Source organism: Mesoplodon bidens (genome assembly GCF_964165515.1).
Source record: "Mesoplodon bidens genome assembly, chromosome: 3".
Lineage (NCBI taxonomy): Eukaryota > Metazoa > Chordata > Mammalia > Artiodactyla > Ziphiidae > Mesoplodon > Mesoplodon bidens.
The window spans coordinates 20,183,779-20,204,709 of record NC_138178.1 but is presented as its reverse complement, the minus strand read 5'-3'; the positions used below and the strand labels follow the sequence as shown (position 1 = coordinate 20,204,709).

The following is a 20,931-nucleotide window of genomic DNA, read 5'->3' as shown; positions in this document are numbered from 1 at the left end:
AGGCTCTCCTGTCCCCGGCTCCCCAGACACCGCAGGTTCCTGGAGCCATTTCCAAGACCCTGTCGGCTTTGCATCCTCCATCTGTAAACCGAAAGCTAGCCAGAGAACAGCGAAAGCGAAGCAAGTTATCCTCAGCCAAATTTCAACCACCCCTGAGTCCTCAGGCTTATCTCTGGGGGGATACGGTTCACCTTACCATTGTTTTATTTACAGAATCACTTCTATTTCATCTGGGGATTAATAGATGGTTGGTGACTAACCAGTTTATCATTTGAGACTTGTCTGCATCCCACCAAGCCCTCCTGGACCATAAATTCCCTTTAGGCAGGGAACTTATCCATACTGTTCACTGTTGCATCTCCTGGACCTTACCCCTAGTAACACCTGGCACAGAAGAAACCACAAACAATTTCTGGATGAAAAATGAATGGGCTCCATACATTCTCTCTTCCTGTTTGGACGTCAGTCACTTGGCATGTCCTAAAGCGTGAATGAAAAGCACTTCTTCACCAGGGATCTTTTTAGAACCTAGCTTCTCTTTCAGACTCTTATCATTGAGTTCAGATAAAATTATTTACCATTTTCTTCCACACTTGTTTCTTCCCCATGTATTTCTCCTTCAGAATATCGACCTGGAATACAGACAAGGTAGCATGTTATCTACTTTGCTTTCAGGAAGTATGGAACCACTTTATTATCATCTCTTAAAGTTTTTCTTGAAATTTGTCACCAAAAAACCTCCAGGTTGTAATTTCCTTATTTTTAGAATAATTATTTCTTTTTTAAAATCAAGAAATTTCACTAGCAAGTCATCCTTGAAGTGCATCAATCTCCTTCTCTTCCCTCCATTATCTACCAAATATTTATGGAATGTTTGATATAAGCCAGACTCTATGCTATGCACATTGGCATTTATTGTTTCAAAAAATTTGTATTTTGAAGTTAGTCAGAAAGAGAAAGACAAATACCGTATGCTAACACATATATACGGAATTTAAAAAAAAAATGTCATGAAGAACCTAGGGGCAAAACGGGAATGAAGACGCAGACCTACTTGAGAATGGACTTGAGGATATGGGGAGGGGGAAGGGTGGGCTGTGACAAGGCGAAAGAGAGGCATGGACGTGTATACACTACCAAACGTCAGGTAGATAGATAGTGGGAAGCAGCCGCAGAGCACAGGGAGATCAGCTCGGTGCTTTGTGACCGCCTGGAGGGGTGGGATGGGGAGGGTGGGAGGGAGGGAGATGCATGAGGGAAGGGATGTGGGAACAGATGTATATGTATGACTGATTCACTTTGTTATAAAGCAGAAACTAATTAAAAAAATAAATAAATAAACTTAAAAAAAAAAAAAAAAAAAAAAATTTGTATTAGTCTGTATTGATTTATAACAGTAAATATAGAACCACAACAGAAAATTTGGGACATATACAATACTATAAATAAGAATCACATAATCACAGCCAGAAGGAGTAACTGTCATCCTTTTGATATATTTCCTTCTAGTTTTTGAATATATACATGCATTTTTCCATAGCTGAAACAATAGTTTACACACAATTTTGTAATATTCTTTTTTCCCCTTTAACAATATATTTAGGTATTTTTTTGTGTTCATGCAAAATACCTCATTTTTAATAGCTGCATAGTAGTTCACTTAAACTTCTCCCTAATTTTGGATTTTTTGGTTGTTTCTAATTTTCTGACATTATGAAAAAGGAGACAGTGCACAAATCTTTGTGCTCATTTCTGATTATTTCTGTTGAATCCTTAGATATGGAATTGTAGGCCAAAGTATATAAACATTTTTAAGGGTCTTGAAATATTTCACAAAATCACTTTCCAGTAAAGTTATATCAACTTATGCTCCCACTATAATATATAAAATTGCCCATTTCATTGCACTCCTGCCAGTACTGAATGTTAGAATTTTAAAATGTTTTTCTAATTTAATAGATGAAAATATTGCTTATTATTTTAATTTTTAATTTTTTCAATTACTGGGTAATCCAAACACTTTAAAATATAATTACATATACACACTAATCGTTTTTATTTTTTCTTTGAGGAAATTTTCTCATTGAGTTATTAGAGTTTTCTTGTCAATGTGTGTGTACTCTTGTATTGAGGATAAAATAAACTGTCAGGGCTTCCCTGGGGGCGCAGTGGTTAAGAATCCGCCTGCCAATGCAGGAGACATGGGTTCGAGCCCTGGTCTGGGAAGATCCCACATGCCGCAGAGCAACTATGCCCGTGCACCACAACTACTGAGCCTGCACTCTAGAGCCCGTAAGCTACAACTACTGAGTCCACGTGCCACAACTACTGAAGCCCGTGTGCCTAGAGCCTGTGCTCCGCAACAAGAGAAGCCACCGCAATGAAGCCTGCGTACCGCAACGAAGAGTAGTCCCCACTCGCCGCTACTAGAGAAAGCCCACGCACAGCAACAAAGACCCAACGCAGCCAAAAATAAACAAAGAAACAAAAAATGAACTGTCAGATTTGTTCTGTTTTCTATTTTGTTCACAATATTTTTAGTTGCCACAATTTTTAAATTCTTATGTAATCTAGTCTACTGGTCATTTCCTTTATGATTTTTCGATTTCTTTTCTTCCCCCATCTTGAAGTTACATAAATATTTGCCTAAATTTTCTCCTAGTTTTAAAGTTCTTTAATGTAGCTGAAATTTCTTTTAGCACATAATGAAATGTATGCGCTCAACTTGATTTTTTTTTCAAATTACTAGCTTTCTCAAGTCCATTTATTGAGAATCTGTCCCTTTTTCATTTATTTTAGATGACTCCATCACATATTAAAATCTACAGTATATCAACACTGTCTTTTTCTGGGTTATCCTATTTTATTATCTATATCATTCAATATCTACTAATATTCTATTTTGATACTTTAAATTATTATTTTATACTGTTTAACTAACAAACAGGGAAATTTCCCATCTGTTTCTTCATTTTCATAATTTTCTTAACCCTTCTTATCTGCTACTTGTTCAAGTAAACTTTAAAATAATTTTGTTTTAGCCTCCCAAGGTAGGTGTTAATAGCTTCATTGTACAGTTGAGGAACTGAGTCTCAAAAAGAATAAATAGCTCAAGATTACACATATTCTAAGTGGACGAGGCATAAAGCAAAATCATGTCTTTTGACATCTCCTCTTTCAGCTCTAAAATGCTGTAATTTTTAGTAAACTCAGGAAGCTTACTCGCTAACCATTCTTTCTCCTTTCCTGTCTACCTCCCTCTAGTGGTCATTATAAATATTGCAGATTCTCAAGCCAATTTTACACAGTAATTATTTTTATACAATAAAAATTATGTTTAGCTTAAATTTTTAAAGTTTACTTTAAAATTTTTAACTTACACAGAGCTAATAAGAATAACTGTCTAATATTTTGAGCCATGTATCACCGGCATTTTCTTAGCAAAGACCAGCCACAGAAGAATTTAGTAAAAAGTCGAGTGAAAAGAAAGTAAAATTTTGTCAATTTCATGGATTTTTAAAGTAGTAACAACAGCAGGTCCAAAGACCCTCCAGATGTTTCTTCGTTCTTTTCTCCATTGACGTTATCTAAGTACTTTTAGGAATAACAATCTTTAAATTCCCCCTCTAGGCCGTTTCTTGTTTTCTTACCTCACTTTATGTCCTTTCTCACCTTCTAGTGCCTTTGGGTAGGTTCAGTTGGCACAGAGGTGCCTGGGCAGGGGTGCAGGGGGTACTGGAAGGCAGCCTGAGCTCAGGTACTCACGCTGCGCCCTGGCCAGGTCTGCATCGGCCCCGCGGAAGGGCCACCTGTTCGCAATTCCCACAAAGATCGGGTACAAAGCTAGCAGGGCTGGCTTCCTCTCCCTACTGCCTTGGTTGAAACCTCAGTCTCATTTTCTTCCTTGTTCATTTCCTGTCCGCCACACCCTCCCACCCTTTTTTTTACTTTTTGTGCCTTTTTCTTTTCCCTTTCTTCCTTCCTAATCCCATCATCCTTCAATTTCTTCCCCCCATCTCCTCTTCACCTGGAAGAAAAGATACCGTGTAAAATTTAATTCGTACACACAAGATAATGTGTACATTAAAAATTTTAAAGCTAAAAAACTAAGCTACACATACGTTTATACATCATAAAAGCTTAACCGAGCGAAAAGAACACTACTAAAAAGGAAAAATAATTCTGGGAAGCACTTATAATGTCTTTTTTTCTTAATCTGAATTTGTGAAAAACAGGGGCTGCCTATGTTACCTCTCACCTGTGGATATTTAATACTATTTAACTTTTACTAAGCCAATTCACGATACATGCATTAGTGTTTAACTACATGGAACAAAATTTAAGAGAAAAAAGAACATGAACAGAAAGCTTAGGTCCATTATTCAATGAGGATTAAGGACCGACAGAATTGATTCTCTCCTGGATTTGGTTCAGAAAGAGGGGGATAATAATACTTGCCTAATTAACTAGTAAGTGCAGTAGATTAAAGTGCTTTGTAAACATTAATTAAAGATGCAGGGAGTTAGATGAGGCCAATGTGTTATTAGTGAAAAAGTTTTCTTCCCTCTAATCAGGTATCTCCTCCTGGGGAGAGCAAAGAAATGATATAAGGACTAAGGAATTGGAACTCAGCCCCGAGTGCCACCAGTGACTCAGTCATCCTGTGCCACCAACCACTTCCTTAGTTTTCTGTAAAATGGGGATAAGCACCAACAGCACTTTGCAATACAGGTTTTATAATGTCTGCCATTTGAGTATATATCAAACACTATAATTAATAAAACCCTATAACTCTTGTTTTCTCCTTTCCTACAGAGTTGTCACATCCATGGAAACACCAGTAACATTAACTTCCACCAACTTACAGAAGCCTTCCACAACCAGCTATTAACCTCAGTGGATATTTCCATGGTGATAAAGAAGAAATGGCAGCAAGGAATGGGGTCAAAACCTCTTGGACGAGTTTCTTCTCCTTTCTGAACCTCAGTTTTCCTCCTCTGTAAAATGGGGATAAGAAATTGGGGGTTGTTCTAAGGATTGAATGAAATAATGTGTGTGTTAAATGCCTTGTCCAAGGGTAATAAGAATTCGATACGTGGTAGTTATTATTGTCATTAAATGTAAAATAACCTCCCAAAACTGACCAAGGAGGGGAAAAAAATGTCCCGTCTTATTCAGAGCTTCAAATGCAAATCCCTATTTTTCCTCCGAGTGTTTAACTCAGATATGGGGCTGGAGTTTCCTCAGATCGTCCCCAGTTCAAACCTCGCACCAACACCGAGAGGCGGCTGCGGGGCAGCGCCGGCGCGGGGGCCTGTCCCTTTAAATGTCCCGGGCGCGCGCCGTGTGACTTTAGGGAGGGAGCAGCCGAGACCCCGTCGGGAGCGCGCACGAGCGCGCGCGGCGGGGCGGCCCGGGAAGGTCTGCGAGGCGCGCGCGGGCGGACAGGCGAACGGGCGGCGCTAGGGCTCGGCTCCCGCTTGCGGTCCGGGTGGGCGCCTGCGGGACTCCTGCGAGGTGAGTGCGGGCTTCTCGATCCCGGACAGGGTCGGAGGGCGGGAGGGCGTCCTGGCAGCCGATCCCCTCGTCCAGCACGTCGGTGAGCGGGGCGACGTTTGCAGCCGGTCGGGGGAGATCGGGGCTCTGGTGGGGTCCAGGGAGGGAAGGGCGATCCCCTTTCCTAGTGAGCCGGCTGCCTGCGCTTCCCGCGCGTCCCTGCGGGTGCCCTCCCGGAGGGGATCTCTTCTGCGCGCTCTCCCGCTCCTCCGCATCGCGTCCCTTGGAAGTTAGGAAGGGCTCTGGCGCCGTCCGAGGGGCCGTCGTCGACCCGGTGGCCTCCCACCCGGGAAACCCGGGGCCTCATTCGGGATCACGGGGGTCCGCGTGCGTCCGGCTCGGGGGCGGTGGGGAGGACGCGAGGCTTTCCGACTCCGAGGCTGTCCTGGCGGCGGGCGAAGGTGGTCCGTGGCACGGTTCTTGCTTTACGCGCAGAGAGGTCCGGGTTGTCCCAACACCCGTGCCCTGTCCCCACCGCCCTCCCCGGAGCCCCACTTGCCGCCGCAACCGTCGAATTCCCAGGGCGCTGTGTCCCATCCCCCGCGGAGAGGAGGGCGGGAGCCTCACATTGGCAGGAGGTGGCCGAAGCCACCTGTTAAACTTGGGTCCTGCGCAAAGTGACCAGTAGATTTTCGTCCCCACCCCCGCTCCCCAACCCCTGACCTCAACAGGTAACTGAATCACGCGGGAACGTGTAGGATCAGCCGGTGAGCAGGGGCGGGAGGGATTAAAAAAAGAGAAGGCGATGTGGCCGATGTGATGCAAATAAAACAAACTCCAGAATTTCTCCAAAGCTTTGAAAGTTTCCCAGTATTGTTTTACGGAGTCTAAATTTAAGCACCTAGCCTTTTATTTTTTTATCTTTTTTTTTTTTCTTAAACCGCAGGAACTAACATCAGAAAACATTTAACTCTTTGCCAGGACCTACTTGGTGCAAAGCGAAAACTTAGAGGAAAGGAAAATGATTTTTGTGTCTTTTCCCCCTAAACACAGTAGAACATTCAGGTCTGTAGCTGGAGACTGTAGAAAGAAGGTTCCTCTGACTCCAATTTTCATGCAGAACAATTTTTTTAAAATCTATACTTCTGAAAGATATAGAAACACCAAATCAGATGTAAGTGTAAACGTGAGGAAAATGCTCACAGGAGAACCTAAGTTTATTAAATATGCTTTTCTACTTTTTGTTTTAAGCACTACATTCTTACTGCTCTAGCATGCACTGAAAAGTCTGCCCTCAAAGCTCAGTGTCTGAATGTTACAGATTGTTTTTCTAGGTGGAGGAGGTATTTTGGTTCATGAGGCCAATGTGGAAATACAAACAAATGCCCTGTTTACTTGGGGTTGGGCGGGAAGGGTGGAAGTTGTCTAAAATCTCTCTTGCCAAACTTGACAGTGTATGTATGGAATCTTGTGTATTTTCTTGCTCAGACCAGTAATAGCCATTTTTAAGGGACTGGGTATATGCCTTGGTAACAGCACTTCAGAGATTTTTTTACATTTTGCGGGGGGGGGGAATGTTGGATGCTGATAATTTAAAAGTAACACATTTTCTCCATTACTAGAAATCAGAAAGCCAAAATCAGATAATTTAGAGAAGGCTGGAAAGAGGAGAGATGCTTTTAAGAAAACATGGCGGGTGTTTGACACCACGATGGCTCCCTTTGTGGCGGAGGGCAGGATTTGCTTGTTTTCGTGCAGGCCCTGCGTGTTCATTAATTCATTCAGCAGTATTTTCAGGCCTGTTTGACCACCTACAATGTGCTGACTGCTGAACTAGTCATGGGACATACAGACACATCTAGATAACAGCCACACGGCTCAAACAGATTAAAACCAGATAGAGTAAGCCTTCATCAAGAGCTGAAGATACACCTGGCCCTGGTTCCAAAGTTCTCAGACACCTTAGGAGCCTGTGGTTGGCACCCTGTGTTGATTGTCAAGATCATCTCAAGTAACTACAGGAGAGAGAGCTGAGCCTTGAAGCCTGGGGGGAGAGAGGGGAAAGGCTTGGGTGGAGCAGAACTGAGAACAGGGCATCCTCTGGAACAAGAGTTCAAGTGCGTCTTATCCGCTTGGTTGTGGATGGCCGCCAGTAGTGCCGTGGCATCCTAGAAGCATCCCAGAACCTGAGCCGCTGCCATCACTGGTGGAGGGCGGCTTTTCGTTTCAGTTTCCACTGCCCTCTCTGGTGGCAGTGTTAGTGGCTTCCCCGCTGCCTGTGTGTTCTCAGGAGGATGGGCTGGGCAGCTCTACCCCTTGGAACGTTGCAGCCTTCCCCTCTTGAATCTGAGTGGGTCCAGCTTCTGTTCACATTGACACAGTGGCGTCAGTACAGTGCAGTCACTGTAGCCACCTCTGTAGAGAACCACCCTGAAGCTGCACTTCTCAGTAACTCCGTTGTCCCGCTCCCAGACCCGCAGCATTAATCTTGAATCCTGTTTTGAGAAAGTAGGTGCTGGGTTTAAAATCCGGGTTTAAAATCCGTGCAGTTGGCATCTGTAGTAGAGGAATGTGTAAGGCAGAACATGCTGCCTTATTGGTTAGGGGTGTGATTGCTCCTTATGAACTCGTATCTTCAGACTGGATATTTCCAAAGACCCTACCACTGGAAACACTTGGTTCTCTCTCTATTTTTTTTTGTAGTAAAATACATAGAACATTGAATTTATCATTTTAGAGTGTACAAATCAGTGGCATTAAGTATATTCACATTATATGTGTTTGAGAAGAATGTGTTTTCTTTCATTTTGTTCTGTAGAGGTCTACAGATATCCGTTAAATGAACCTTATTAATTGCATCATTCCTCACTAACTTTGTGTCTGCTCAACATGTCAGTAATTGAGGGAGGTACATGAAAGATCCCACTAGAATGGGATCTTTGTCGATATCTCCTTGTATTTGAGGTAAAAAATATTCTGAGACTATTTGTATAAACAGCTTTCTAGTTTAATGTCTAACAGTATGCATTTGTAAATTTATATTGTTAGACATGCAGTGTCTAATAGGAATTGAATTTTTATCGTAACATAGTTACTTTTATCACTAGTGAGGATTTTTGCCCTAAAGTCTATTTTGTCTGATGTAGTATAGCCAGAAGTGATCTTTTAATTGTTGCTGTTGTTAATATTTCCTTGATGTGTCTTTTCCCATTTTAAAAAATTTTCTTTCAAATATCTTTACTAAGGTATAATTGACATTCAATAAACTGCACATATTTAAAGTGTAAAAAAGTACATTCACAATGTTTTGCAACCATCACCATTATCCAGTTCCAGAGCTTTTTCATCACCCCAAAAGGAAACTCCATAACCAATAAACAGTCACTTCCTATTTCCCCCCTACTCCAGCCTTGGCAACCACTAATCTGCTTTCTGTCTCTATGGATTTGCCTTTCTGGATATTTCATGTTAATAGAATCATACAACATATGTCTGGCTTTTTTCACTTATGATGCTCTCAGGATTTATCCATGTTGTAGCATGAATCAGTACTTCATTCCTTTTCATGGCTGAGTAATATTCCATTATAGGAATGTATCACAGTTTGCTTATTCATTCATCAGCTCATGGACATTGGGTCATTTCCACCTTTTGGTTATTGTGAGTAGTGAAGTTATGAGGACCCACCAAACTGTTTTCCATGGTAGCTGCACCATTTAACATTCCCACTAGCAATATTGGAGGTTTCCAGTTTCTCCACATCCTCACCAACACTTGTTATTTTCCATGTTTTTGTTTTTATTGCCACCCCAGTGGGCATGAAGTGGTGTCTCATTGTAGTGTTGATTTGCATTTCCCTAATGACTAATAATGATGAGCATCTTTTCATGGGCTTGTTGGCCACTTCCAGATTTTCTTTGGAGACAGGTCTATTCAAGGACTTGATTCTCTTTTGTATCAGCTTTTTTTTTTTTTTTTTTTTTTTTTTGCGGTATGTGGGCCTCTCACTGTTGTGGCCTCTCCCGTCGCGGAGCACAGGCTCCGGACGCGCAGGCTCAGCGGCCATGGCTCACGGGCCCAGCCGCTCCGCGGCATGTGGGATCTTCCCAGACCGGGGCACGAACCCATGTCCCCTGCATCGGCAGGCAGACTCTCAACCACTGCGCCACCAGGGAAGCCCTGTATTAGCTTTTATATCATCAGCATCTTGCATGTAAGTATAGTTATTTTTATAGGACTTGGTTTGTATAGTATGTACCTTCTCCAACCCTCATTCTATTGTTTTGGTTTTGTTTCTTTCTTTTTCTCTTTCTCTTTCCGGCTTCTGCAGCTCCTTCCAGGAGACTGGTTGTCTGACTAGTGCTTTTTTAATATTTAATATTCTACCTATTTTAGTTATTGGTCCGAAGGCCTGGGCCGTTCATCTCTTCATTCAGCAGTATTTGTAGGCTGTTGGGCCACCTGCCATGTGCTGATCACTGAGTCGTCATTGGAGATATAAACCTACTACTCCTCATACGCTTCTCTTTTGGATGTTTGCAGGTTATATTTTATTTTTTAAAATTAACTGATTCATAGAGCCTGGCATAGGGAAAAAGAGCAGTACTTAACTCTCTCCACCAGAGGCTTCAATACCAAATAGCCGTGTAACCATCGGGTTCACCACTTTACCTTTGTGGACCTCGGTTTCCTGGTCTGTAAAACTGGGGGCAGGACTAAATGACTTCTCAGGCCCTCTCAGACCTTGAAACTGGAGATGATACATTCATGATTCACCACAGCTCTCCCTTACAAATGAGTGTATGTAAAATAGTTTATTTTGTAAAACTTAAAGGAATTATCTTGTGTGGGAAAAAAAAAAAAAGATGCCTGTGCTCTTTTATACTAGACAGGTGAGTTTGGTCAGGTGCTGTTTTCCAAAATGGCACATTTGACATTTTCTGTGAAGATTCAGGAGCTTTCGTGAACATTTAAGTTCCTTCCGTGCTGGGCACAACTGGGAATATAGAGGTCAATGAGTGTGGTCCCCGCCTTCGAGAATCTTGTGATCTAGTAACAGAGATATAGGTGTCAAGTGGGAGTCTATCTCAGAGGCCCACAGGTCTTCAGGGAGCGGAGGATAGAGGTACCCTTTCTTTCAGTAGGATGTAACGGAACCGGGCCAAGAAGGGCAGGATAGTGGGATGTCAGAATGGTAGAACCGTGGCTTTGCTCATCATGCCGAAAAGTTTAGCCTTGAGTTTGGCGGCATGAACCACTGACGGGTCACGAGTGGCCTGTGTTCTGCTGTGGACGAGACGTTTGTACACTGAGGCAATAATCTGAGTTGAGCGGGGGGTTGAGGGTTGAGGGTTGAGAAAGGCAGGATAGAAAGATGAAGGAGATTAGACAGTACAGACAAGGGGATGGCGCTGAAAATGTCCAGTGTTGAATAGAAGTTCTGGTACAGAAAAAGTCCAAAAAAGCATTCTTCTGGAGTGGAAATCTGAAGCCTAAATCCAACTCTTTCTGACCTCAGTTTCCTCATATAACTTGTCCTCCACACATACTAGAGAACAATGAATTTGTGGTCTGGGCTCCTGCTGATACAGGCAGCTTCACTTCATCAGTCAGATTGTCTGTAAAGTGTGTGTGAGGTGAACCTGTTGTGTATTTTCCCCCCTATTCATTCCTTTGTGATTTCAGAGGTATCATCTGAGGGAAAGCATTTTAGTATCTATGTGTAATAAAGCCATACTGCAACCAAAATTGCATTTCAAGGAACACTTTGCTTTTTTACAATGTTAATTATCAATTCAGTTCCAAAACTGTTAGGTTAACCATAGAAAACTACCTATATTCAACTATTTTTGACCTACGCCGATGGCAGCTTCACACAATTCGATTTACTAACTGCCATCCAGGGGTCTGACCCTTCCCTTCTCAACCGCTAGAAGAATGTTGCCGGGAACTTGAAAATTCACATAAAAATACAGTGTGTTGGGCTTCCCTGGTGCCGCAGTGGTTGAGAGTCCGCCTGCCGATTCAGGGGACACGGGTTCATGCCCCGGTCCGGGAGGATCCCACATGCTGCGGAGCGGCTGGGCCCGTGAGCCATGGCCGCTGGGCCTGCGCGTCTGGAGCCTGTGCTCCGCAATGGGAGAGGCCACAACAGTGAGAGGCCCGCGTACCGCAAAAAAAAAAAAAAAAAATACAGTGTGTTAAATACTGTATTTCCTACCGAATTCTCATGTCAGTCTTGTTTTTCTTTTCCAAAGTGGTGAGGAGCCGGACAGCTTCAGTAGCCAAGGGGTCTTTGTCAAATTTTGAGTAATTTGAGTAATTATCAAATTCCACTGTTGATTCATTTAAGGTGCTGAGCTTTCTCTCAGAGAGGCTGATAGGCGGCCCTTGAAATGCTGACATCAGTATCATCTTAACTGTTGGTTAGAGTCATCCAGTTTTTTCAACAAACATTCGGTTGTCCACATTTCTTTTCTTTTTGTTTCCAGTTTTTTAAATTGAAATATAGTTGATTTACAAAGTTGTGTTAGTTTCAGGTGTACAGCAAAGTGATTCAGATATATACATACATATGTATTTTTCAGATTCTTTTCCCTTACAGGTTATTATATAATACTGAGTAGAGATCCCTGTGCTATACAGCAGGTGCTTGCTGATTATCTGTTTTATACTGGTTGTCCCCATTTCTTTTTTTTTTTTCTGGCCACGCCCCGCACCTTGTGGGATCTTAGTTCCCTGACCCACACCCCCTGCATTGGAAGCATGGAGTCTTAACCACTGGACCGCCAGGGAAGTCCCCCATTTCTTGAAAAAGTTCTGAAAGCCCCTTGTCTCTTCCCCTCTATTAAAACTGGGGTAGGAGTTTGCACCCAAGGGCCTGGATTTGCAGGGAGGGAGTTGAGTGCTTTGTTCCTGGGTTGCAGGTGTCCAGGAAGAGGGAGGAGAGAGCCTCTGGAGATGCATGGCTGGCAAAGAGATTGGGGAAGACGGGGTTCAAAGTCTGACGCAGTGGACTGACCCAGCAGGAGGTCTTGCAGGAGCTTTTTGCCCCACTCAGGTTTGGATTTAAATCTGTTCAGCCTGAGATAAGAAATGTAAATCAGATCTTGGCTTCCAGTCTAACCAGGTGTTGTAAATACCAGCGCAGAATGAACATGCTCTCGGTCAGCTTTATTTTTGCTGTGAGGAGGAATGAAAAACTTAGCTAAGAATTTTTCTGAGCTCCTCAGAAGAAAGAAAAAGCATTATAAAACAATAAGGTATAATTGTTATGACAAGTAAGAAGGTCTACATTTTAGCTCCCCGGAGTAGGGCATAGTGCGTGCTCTGGTGACATTTGCTGAATAAATAAAGAGAAAGCACACAAGCTTGTTTAACGAAACAAGAACAACTTAAGCTGGGATTTTTCCTTTGATTTTTTTTTAATTTGTTAAACAATCCAGAAATGCAGTAAGCATATAGAATGTAAATATTTTTAAATGAGCCAAAAATCAAAATTTGAAGTGTCAACCTTTGCAAACATTTCATCAGATGTAACTAGATTTTCCTCCTGTTGATGCTTTTCTGTTTGCTTCTTCCTGGGTCATTACTTTTTGTTATTAGTAACAAAACTCAAATCTGGGCAAGGTTTTTTCAGGTGAGGATTTACGTTGGGAAAATCTGATTTCCGAATCTTCTGTTCAGTGGTAGTACACTGGTGGTGGGAGACTCCTTCCCTTGGGGCCTGTTAACCAGCCTACCTGGCTGAGGCCTCTGCCGTGAAAGTGTTTGCTTATGAGTAGGCGAATCAGTTACTTTCACGTGGCATACGACCTTAAGTAAATTAATTACTGCCTCCTATTAACAGTTGAAACTATTCACAATTGAGAAGATCTGAAACCAACCTTGTTTTTTACATTGTTCAGTAAGAGCTTCCTCCCCCCACACCCCCCCCAAAAAAACACTTCTAAATGAAAGCATGCTAATTCTTCTGGAGAAGTAAAACTACCAGCCTTTGAAGTGTTTGTCTTTAATATCCTTGAGTGCCAGTTAAGAGTTTAAGGTCCTAAGTTCTTACAGCAGACATCTTCAGAAGTAAGGGAAAAAACCATTCAGAGAAAAAAGCGAAGGAAAAGGAATGCTAAACCACTGACCATGTCAACCGTTGAAAACACCAGACAAAATTAAGCCTCTGCCCCCAGCTCTCCCAGCAACAACGAGCCTCTACCTGAAAAAGATTTCCCTTTGATGTTCTGTGCTGGGATCCAGTTCTAGTTTGCTTAGTGAGTATTTTTTGGAAGCATTCTTTTCTTTCCAAGGCTTTTGTTTTCTGGACATGGAGAAAGAGCCCATACTAAATAATAGTTACTACTTATTTATTTTACTTCAGCTGTGTATTTGTGTAGAGGCCCATTTTAGAAGTTAATTTTGGTCATGGTTACACCTGTTGATGTATACGTGTGTGCATTCATCCTGATACTTATCACATGTTAATATCGGGAAGCATTACTGGCTTAGTGTGTCCGATGTTATTGGTGCCAAGTTTTTAACAGATCATTATTTGTGTTTAAAGTTACTCCCCTCCTGCTCCACATTTGCCCTTGATTGGAATATAAAGGTTGACTGAGAGTAATTTCTCATAAATTTCAAGGCTTTGGTCTCTGAATATGATAGAAGGATAAAGGGCAGTTACTGCAACAAGGTTAACGTGTCTGAAACAACTCCTACGTGTTCAAACTTTTCTTCTACATCAAAGGTCTGTTTTAAGGATACTCTCATGGTTTTAGAGTTTTAAAATATAAATTTTGTGTTCATAGCAGCACTATTTACAACAGCCAAGACATGGAAGCAGCCCAAGTGCCCATCAACAGATGACTGGATTAAAAAACCATGGTATATATGCAATGGAATATTACCCAGCCATAAGAAAGAATGAAATACTGCCATTTGACGTAGTGTGGATGGACATAGAGAGTATTTGCTTAGTGAAATAAGACAGAGAAAAACTAATACTATATATCACTTATACATGGAATCTAAAAAATAATACAAATGCATGTATATACAAAACAGAAACAGACTCACAGACATAGAAAACAAACATGATCACCAAAGGGGAGAGGGAGGAAGGCAGGGACAAGTTAGAGGTATGGGATAAACAGATACAAACTACTATATATAAAATAGATAAGCAACTAGGATATACTGTATAGCACAGGGAATTATAGCCATTATCTTCCAATATCCTATAATGGAATACAATCTGCAAAAAAATACTGAATCACTATGCTGTACACCTGAAGCTAACACAATATTGTAAAGCAACTGTACTTCCATACAAATTTTTTCAAAAATAAATAAAACATAAATTTTGGTTAAGTAACAAATACTAAGTCAATATTTTGGGATGAATATTTTCCAAAATCCTGTGGCTATAGTTTTAAAAAAAAGAGAGAGAGAGCTTTGCCTGCAAGTCTAGTCTAACTGAGGAAAAGGAATTACGAGCATAATGAAATCTGACATGATGAGTTGTATCAGAGGGACAAAGGTGGCATCATGTGGTTAAAAAGTGGTGGAAAGTAAGCAGTAGGTACTGGAGGAGCCAGGCGATGGGCAGCCTCCCAAAGGAAGGCTGGATGGGGTTTGCCATCGTTCAGGAGCCAGGCTTTGAGGATGGAGAGGAGAGGGACGGGGAAGCAGTCCAAACGTGGCTCACACCCGAGCAGAGCATGGAGACCCGGCTGGATAAAAGGGTTCCTATTGTGGGAATAAGTGTGAAGAGACAAGGTTAGGCCAGATTCCAGACACACTTTAAAGCCCTATGTTCTTACAGCTCCTTGGCAGGATTGGTTAGGAAAACGAAAACGGTGCCCACTTTGATAGGCCTGTGGTCCCAAAAGGAATCCAGGATTTCAGAAAGGTTAATTAGGTCTTTGCAATTCACTGGTGAATGTTGCACTGAATCTTTTTTTTTAATTATTATTATTTTTAAATTTTTTATTTATTTATTTTTTGCTGCGTTGGGTCTTCGTTGCTGTGTGTGGGCTTTCTCTAGTTGCGGCGAGCGGGGGCTACTCTTCATTGCAGTGCGTGGGCTTCTCATTGAGGTGGCTTCTCTCGTTGTGGAGCACGGGCTCTAGGCGCGGGGGCTTCAGTAGTTATGGCACGCGGGCTCAGTAGTTGTGGCTCGCGGGCTCTAGAGTGCAGCCTCAGCAGTTGTGGTGCACGGGCTTAGTTGCTCCGCGGCATATAGGATCTTCCCCGGCCAGGGCTCGAACCCCTACATTGGCAGCAGGCAGATTCTTAACCACTGTGCCACCAGGGAAGCCCTGTTTTATTTTTAACAAAGTTTTTGAGGGCAGAAAACTTGGAAGAAAATGAACTACAGGACCCCAAATGACTTTTACCTGCCTACCAGGTCAGTTCTGTACATTTGTGTCTAAATGTGCATCTTTGGTACTGAGAGGGATGGGAGGGGCCAGAGACTGCCCTTTATGTGTGAAATGGGTGGTGGGACTGAGAGTTGTGTTGCATTATCAGGTGTGTTGTCATAACTAGAGCACAATCATTTCTATGGAGTTCACCTATAAATTATGTTTTAGGGGGAGAAATGAAATGATTAGTCTAAGAATTTTATTCAAGCCATAATTAAGTTGAATAGTAGAAAAGAAAGAATATCAGGACTCCGTTTCCTTTTAACTTATGGATTAGGTTAATAAAACAGTATAAAAGAGTCTTGGCATCGATTACAGCTTCATCTTCTAGGTAATTTCTCATTATAAAACTCATTTTTGTTAATGCACATCACTCCCATAAAAACAGGAATGAGCAGAGAACCAGACAGGAAACTATAGAAGCTATAGAAAACTCTAAAAGTAGGACCCCTGTCTTCTTTGTTTGTGTAAATCAGAGCAAAGTACATCAGTACATGTTCAGACAAACAAAGGTTGTCAGGAGCTGGCAGCATTAAGGCCAACAATGGCTATTTTGTGTTTTCTGATTATTTCATCTAAGAGTGTGTACATTCCATGAAAAATGGCTCTTTCTTTACTTTCGCCCACTGCTTAACCATAGGGAAAGCCCATGAGTTGTAATGAGCTGTGATGACTCAGAAACAGTTCCCACCGGGAAGCTCCTTCATTTTTTTTTAATGTCCTTGAAGGTCAAGAAGAACATATCTTTTTGAAAGCGGCTTGGCTGTTAAATCATCATATTGGGATTTCTCAGGATATAGTCTTCAAGGTAATTTCTGTCCTAAGATTCTTTTTCTAGGTTTGGGAACAAATCTTCCCAACGTTCCTATTAATGGAGAATGAGATGATGAAAGAGTGGGATGTAGGTTTGCACATGGGTCTGGCCCTTGTGGATGGCCCAATTTGGGAAGGGGGTGTTTTTAAAAAGCTCATTTCTCCTCCTTTCCCAGCTAAGCTGTGCTTCTGCTGACTGTGCGGTAGCTGTGGTGGTTCGTAGTGGTGTCTAGACAGGAGTCGGGGTCTCTAAGCCTGGATCATAGCCCACGGGGTTCAGAACCCTAAGACCCAACCTTTCTTTTCTTTTGTGAAGCGTTTGCCTTGGCTGTGAGTTGGAGCAGTTCTCTTTTTAAAGTGTAACGCAGACATGCTAAGCAAAATTAGTTCCACATCACTTGGTTAAGGAGGATCATTTTCCCCTTCATGTTCAGAACTGCAAAGACAATAATCACCCTTGTGATTTTGTTTAGCATGTCTGCAGGGAATCTAAGTCTCAGAGGACGCGATTCCCTTCCCCCCACCAAGTGGGACAAAGCTTAGTAGTTGAATGTAAGGGAACTTATCTATTTGTTCCAGTTTAGATTCTTAGGTAAATTGGATCTGGTCAACCTTTCCCTGGCTAATTTTGAGCTAAACTATGATCCAAGAAAAGTTTAAATTCAGGGTTTCTCCTTCCTAGTTAAGCCAGACTGCCTTCAGCGTCTCCCTCCTAAATTGCCCCAGGGTTCCTAGATTATGGGTGTCTTCTCTGCTTCTCTCTTTAAATCCAAACTCATCTGTCCCGTGTCATCTCCTGAGATCTGGACTTTTCACAGTTTCCCAGGTGATAAAATGATCTGATAAATCATTATTATTCAAACCTGCAGGAAATCTTCCTTATTGTTTTTCGGGCAGTAAGAGGTGTGTAAGAAAACAGTGTGGTGGAGCAGACCAGGTGTAGACTATAGTACAGTCGATGTGTGCCCCGCCCCCCATCTACCCATCCGCACCACTGGGATGTGTCCCTGGTTATGGATGTAAAATACAGGGCTGTGTGTGCTTTAAATGTATACACATGGATTGTGCTAAGACTCTAATTATAACTTTTCACTCCATACATTTCAAGATCCATCCATGCCATCGTCCAATTGATTGCTTCTGACTGATGAACGGTATTCCATTGTAAAAGGTTTACCTTGTTTTTGCTTAGTCTTGGAGTTCATCTTTTGTTAAATCTTTTCCCAAGTAATATAATGTATATATACATATATGCATCCTTATTTTATGCTATTTTTAATTAATTAATTATGACTGCGTTGGGTCTTCGTTGCTGCACGTGAGCTTTCTCTAGTTACGGTGAGCAGGGGCTACTCTTTGTTGCCGTGCGTGGGCTTCTCATTGCGGCGGCTTCTCTTGCTGCTGAGCACGGGCTTTAGGCACGCGGGCTTCAGTAGTTGTGGCACGTGGGCTCAGTAGTTGTGGCTCCCGGGCTGTAGAGCGCAGGCTCGGTAGTTGTGGCGCACAGGCTTAGTTGCTCTGCGGCATGTGGGATCTTCCTGGACCAGGGATCAAACCTGCGTCCCCTGCATTGGCAGGCAGATTCTTAACCACTGCGCCAACATGGAAGTACAATTTTATGCTATTTTTAATGGTATCTTTTTTAGTTGTTGTTTGTGGCTAGTATATAGAAATTAATTTTTTTTATATTGGCTTATCCCCAGTGATTTTGTTAAACTCTTACTGATTCTAATAATTTGACAGAATTTTGGAGTTTTCTACAATGACTGTAATTATATGTGAATAATAACATCTTCCTTTTCAATCCTTATACATTTTTTTCTTGCCTTATATGTGGGTTATGACTTAATATACAATATAGAATAGAGGATGGGATGGTGGTAATGGGAGTGGTTTTAATATTTTGCCATCAAATATGATGTTTGCTATAATTTTTATGGATATCTTTTATTGGGTTAAAAAGTTCTCTCTTCATAATTTGTGGTTTATTTTTAAATTATGCATAATATTAAATTCGTCTGATGCTTTTTGTCATCTATTGAAATGACTGTATGACTTTTCTCCTTTAATCAATTAATGTTGTACTGTATGTTGGAAAATCAACGTTATTCCAACCTTGCATTCTTGGGATTAAGTCATCTTGGTCATTATTTGCTTTCTAGATCCAGCTTACTAATGATTTTGTTTAGGACTTTTTGTATCTGTGTTCATGAATGGCAGCAGCCTGTAATTTTTTCTTCTTTGTACATTCTTGGGTTTTGGCATCAAGGTTTTAATAGCCTCAAAAGGAGATGAGTTTGTTTCTACTTTTTCTCTTCTCTGCAGAAGTTTGTGTAAACTTAAAGTTATTTGTTTCTTGAATGTTTCATAAAACTCTGTAGTAAACCTTTCTGGATGTGCTGTTTTCTTTGTTGTGAGATTTTTATATAATGATTCATTTTGTTTAATGATTATATTACTATTCAGATTTTTTCTTTTATTCTTGGTGTTAGTTTTAAGGAGATCTTCTCTTAGGAATTTGTCCATTTCATCTATCTTTTCAAACTTACTGGCATAAAATTGTTTATAATATCCCCCTTTCAATATCTGTGGCATCTGTAGTTATGTTTCCCTTTTCATTCTGATATTGTTTGTCTATTTTTTCTTGATTAGTTCTGCCAAAAGTTTGTCAATTTTATTAGCATTTTCAAAACAATAAATTTTGGGGGCTTCCCTGGTGGCGCAGTGGTTGAGAATCTGCCTGCCAATGCAGGGGACAGGGGTTCGAGCCCTGGTCTGGGAAGATCCCACATGCCGCGGAGCAACTAGCCCCGTGAGCCACAAATACTGAGCCTGCGCGTCTGGAGCCTGTGCTCCGCAACGAGAGGCCGCGATAGTGAGAGGCCCGTGCACCGCGATGAGGAGTGGCCCCCACTTGCCGCAACTAGAGAAAGCCCTCACACAGAAACAAAGAGCCAACACAGCCATAAATAAATGAATGAATAAATAAATAAATAAATAATAAATAAATAAAATTTGAAATTTAGTTCTCTATTGTATGTTTTTCTATTTATCTAATTTCACATTCTTTTTTTTCCCCTGTCTATTCTGTGTTTATTCTTTTGGTTTTTTTCTAATTTACATGTTACTTGCTTGGTTCATTAAATTCCAGCCTTCTTTTCTAACACTGTAAGCATTTAAGTGATGTTTTAGCTACATCCCACAGGTTTTGATGTGCAGTATTTTTATTATCATGTAGTTCTAAATACTTTCTAATAATATTTCTAAGAGTTACTTAGAAATATAAATTCCTAATGACATGGATTCTTCTGATTATCTTTAGGTCACTGATTTCTAATTTAATTGCCTTGTAGTAAAATAATGTGTTTTCCAATACCACCAGTCTTCTGAAATTTGCTGAGACTTGATTTCTGGCCCAGGATGCCATCAGTTTCCATAAGTATTCTATGTGAACATGAAAAAATATGTATTAAGAAGTTGCTTGGGGCTTCCCTGGTGGCGCAGTGGTTAAGAGTCTGCCTGCCGATGCAGGGGACACGGGTTTGTGCCCCGGTCCGGGAAGATCCCACATGCCGCGGAGTGGCTGGGCCCGTGAGCCATGGCCGCTGAGCCTGTGCGTCCGGAGCCTGTGCTCCGCAACGGGAGAGGCCACAACAGTGAGAGGCCCGCATACCGCAAAATAAATAAATAAATAAATAAATACGTTGCTTCACTTAGTATGTTGTAAATGTCGCTCAGATCAAACTTGTTAATTGTGTTGTTTAAATCTTCTTTATTCCCAGTCTGCTGGATTTATCTATTGTTAAGAGTGGTGTGCAGAAATCTCCCACTATAATGGTGGGTTTATTAACTCATGTTATTTATATTTGAGGTACATGCAGGTAAATCGAAATTTTTATCATTTTGAAGTAATCCTCTTTGTTTCTAGTAATTCACTTTTGCCTTCGTTTCCTTTGTCTGATCTTACTGTAATGATGCCAGCTACTTCCTATTCATCCATTTCTCCCTCCCCACAGGCAGGCTTTGTTGGAATTTTTCTCGGGTATCCGTCCAGAAAGAGTCTATGCACAGCAAAGCATAAACACAGATATTTATCATTTCTTTCCCTATACACGTGGAAGTCTACTAGACTCTGTTCTGTCCTTTAGCTCTTTCCACACTCCAGACTGTGTCCCGGAGAGCACTGAGCGGCCTCCTCCTCCTTGTA

General features: G+C 41.6%; 1 protein-coding gene across 1 annotated transcript in view; it reads left to right on the top strand.

Annotated features, from left to right (window-relative positions):
- Positions 1–5,258: 5,258 nt before the first annotated feature.
- Positions 5,259–20,931, top strand: part of PROSER2 (proline and serine rich 2) — a 41,303-nt gene continuing 25,630 nt past the window's right edge. The window contains exon 1 of the mRNA XM_081230111.1: positions 5,259–5,517. The gene's annotated coding sequence lies outside the window, so the exon portion shown is untranslated. The remainder of the gene's footprint in view (positions 5,518–20,931) is intronic.